We start from the raw sequence: 3,812 nt of genomic DNA on the forward strand, positions 1-3,812 counted from the left end.
GTTCATGGCTCCCACTGCATATTTTTGGATTTCATAACTAAACTGCAATTACATACTCTACATAATGAAATACTGTAGATGCCATATAATTAGCGAGTCTAATTTTTTTGCGAATCAAGACTTCCCAACAATTTTGCGAGTTGTGTAACTGGTTTATCTTGGAGTATAGCAATAAACACAGAAGTACACACATGCATCTCACATTCATGTCGGGATCTGGGTCAATATTTTCACATGTTTTACAGTTTACATGAATAGCACCTGATTTGCAAAATTAACAAAAATTAAAAACCCAGCCAAATTGTTGTGTATGGCCTAGATACAGTACATAGAATCTCAAGTTTTGAGCCCCTGAAATGCTGTGGAAGAAAGGGATTACCCCAAGACATCGTAGCTTAGTTTCTGTCAAAGATGGGGTACTCTTGATGACAGGTGGTCTGTATGTCCAAACTATTTGTTCATCTTTGCTCACAAAGAATGGAATACGAGCAAAAATACGACAAACTCTAGCATCACGTGTTGCCACTAGAATGGCGTATGACTCAGAATAAATCAAGACTTTACACAATGGATTGCTGATCACAATGACACATAACAGAAATAGATGAAGGCCAAGAAAATGGAGAAAAAAAAAGGGAGAAAAACTGAATGAGCCACATTTGAGATCTCTGGGACGCCTTGCCTTTGGAACTTTCAGTTGCGTCATTGTAGGAGTTGCAGGAGCTGTTTTACATACATTGTACACTACAAGTTTTAGGAAATCCAGTGGTGTCCATTACAAGTCGTGTTTAACCCGTTGAGGACGGTTTGATTTTGCTACAACACGCATTTCCCATAGACACCTGCCCAAGTATACTCGGGACTCGTCCTCAACGGGTAAATGCCTTTCAAAGAGATTTATATGATTATCTAATCTGAAACACAGGAAGTAGAGATTAACGTGGTAATCAAGGAAACTCAAAGGAGGTATTTCCTCATGATTTTTCTGTCTTGAACACGTTAATGCTACAGTAGTCCCAAGCAAACTCAAGCTGTTGGCACATGTACATACATACATGAAAGACTAATAATTGTTCCTTTTCAAAGTACAACACTCATTACTTTATAAATGATGCATTTTCATATACACGTATTCCATTAATCGAAGCGTTTACTGCAGACAAAGAATGTAATTTGCAATCAGACAAGTTCCACACAAAACTGGTGACTGTGACCTGAAAACTCAGTTTAACCAGTGGCAGATCCGGGGGGGGGGGGGGGGGGGGGGGGGGGGGGCGCAACCGGCGCACGCCCCCTTTATTTTTCATTAAAAACAAAAGAAATAAAAATGAAAAAATGAAATGAAATCCGGAAGTGGCACCAGAAATATAACTTGCGAACCCTCCCCCCCCCCCCCTTTACAGAATTCCTGGATCCGCCCCTGGTTTAACCCTTTCTGCACCAGGGACTTTGGACAGTGAGTGTGTAGTACAATGCTATGGGGTTTTCTGTGTCATCTGCAATCAAAACACACCAAAGGATGAATAATCCAGTAAAGGACAGTAACTCACTTTCAAAGGCACTCCCGATTTCTGCCAAATCTGGCATAAAATGATATGTGGTATCAGCAAAACTGTGAGATGATGATGAAAGGGAAACGAAACCCAAATATTTATCAGTATGTGGACTGAGTGAATGTATGTCTATAATGTATACATGTACAATCTGTAAATGATCAGCAGAATACATCAATGAAGATTGAGGAAAATACATGTAGGACAATCCATTCCAAAGTTATGAACTTTTAAGTTTCAGTACCACCATTGCAAAAGACTCCAAACACCTGCTTTAAGAAACTGTTATGATAAAATCAAACCCTGTGACTGTATTCATCATACCGTTCTTCTATTCTTCCCCTTAAAAGTAACTGGTAATACTAAACCTTGCTGGAAATGGTTAAATACTAGCATGGTAATATTTGCCCAAAGATATCTAGAAGTTGGCATTAGCTTCGACCATTCATTGATTAAATTTCTTCATCCATTTTAACATCACTTTTCAGCTCAATGAGGGCAATACAAAACAGTGAATTACTGTCAGTCACTGTTAAAGTTCTTTTAATATTCTGCAATTTTGTAATAATAAACCATAGAGAAACAATAATGTTGACTGCATTTCAGAATATCTTTTGAGAACAGGGAAGTTGATGCGCCTTCACAAAAAAAAAGAAGATATTTTGATTATCTTGAGCACAAAGCAAACAGCTAGTACAATAATGTTGTATCTGTACGATGCCCCAAATGATATGGCCATTAGATAACTTAAGCTATTTTAAGGTACTTGGAAGATGACAAGCTAAATATCTTTAAAACATCACAATGGCCATAACTTTCAAGGCGATTGTCCATTATCATAAAATTCTAAATAGATCCCCTCCTCTTTTCATCTATTAGAATCAAACAAGCCTCTTGGGGAAAACAATCTCCAAGTTCTTACAAAATATATATTACAAACATAAGTGCCACGAAAAATACTCAAAACAGCAGAGTAAAGCATGTGTTATGCTTTTCCCTATTTTTAATCTGCAAAACATCTGGCATCAAAATGGCCATAATTACATTGTACTTAATTGAAGCTTTCATACTGCAAAGCAGATGGTAATAACGTTTAGCCCTGTATGTAACTTGTACACACACACACACACACACACACACACACACACACACACACACACACAATGACTTGTACAAACAGATGTCTTCCAGCAATATGTGAAAACAAACAATTTCATTTCCTGGATTCAATTTTCAATATATACTCAAAAGACCATGTCCCAATAAACACGGAAAGGAAAGAACATTGAAGTATAAATACTGTATCATGATAAATGTGATTAAAGAACGAAAGGAAACAAAGGGAGAAAAATAAAAGGAAATAATTTGGTTTGGAATGATGAGTGATGAGCAAATGTCAGTACAGTAGATTACATACAGTAGATGCCGGTATATTAGCACAGGTGTATGAATGCCTCTCATTTTAATTACATTACTGTGTGCCAACCTTGAAACACATACCCAGGTTTACACTGGGACTGGGTGGGATTATGATTACTTTTTTTTAATATTATTAGTATTTTTTATGCTAGTTCCAACTTAGATTTAGAGCTACTGCATATATGGTATATTTCATACAGTGTTTTTATTTTTGCAAATTTCTTCAGGATCACAATCAATATATTTGCTATTAAGTACTTGCTATTGCCTCCTGTAACACATTATGTGTTGTACCCTACAATGTACTACATCATACTCAAGGTAAAAACTCACCTATTTTTCTTTGAAAAGTGATCACCCAGCCTCTTAAATTCTGCCAATGTAGTTCTAGATTATGAATTCAGCCACTTCCAAATTATCTAACATATTTAAAGTCATGACTGTTTGTGAAATATATGGCATAATAATGATTATGCATGTTTTGCATCAACAAAAGTACAATGTACTTGTGAAAATATCTAAAGATATATTTTTACATTATATTCCTCTCGATTCTCATCTCAGCTTCCACTTTGGCAGTTAACATGATGCTTCAACAAATCTGCTAAGAGATCAAAACTGCCATGCTTTGTTGTAGAAACAATAGTGTTCAAGCATATTATACCAAAAACTGTACAGTGTACGTCTGGTGGATCGGATAAACCGAGATTTTATGGCTATATCCCCTCAGGACGAGGTAAGGATCCATTCCATGGAAGCCGTTCCTTCTGAGGGCATTCAAATCACTTTAAATCCAGCTTTTAGGTATCAACAATTGCTATATCAGGCAAACTTCAAATA

This window comes from Diadema antillarum, unplaced genomic scaffold (assembly GCF_040938485.1).
Source record: "Diadema antillarum isolate AM-2024a unplaced genomic scaffold, OU_Dant_1.0 seq00000197_RagTag, whole genome shotgun sequence".
NCBI lineage: Eukaryota > Metazoa > Echinodermata > Echinoidea > Diadematoida > Diadematidae > Diadema > Diadema antillarum.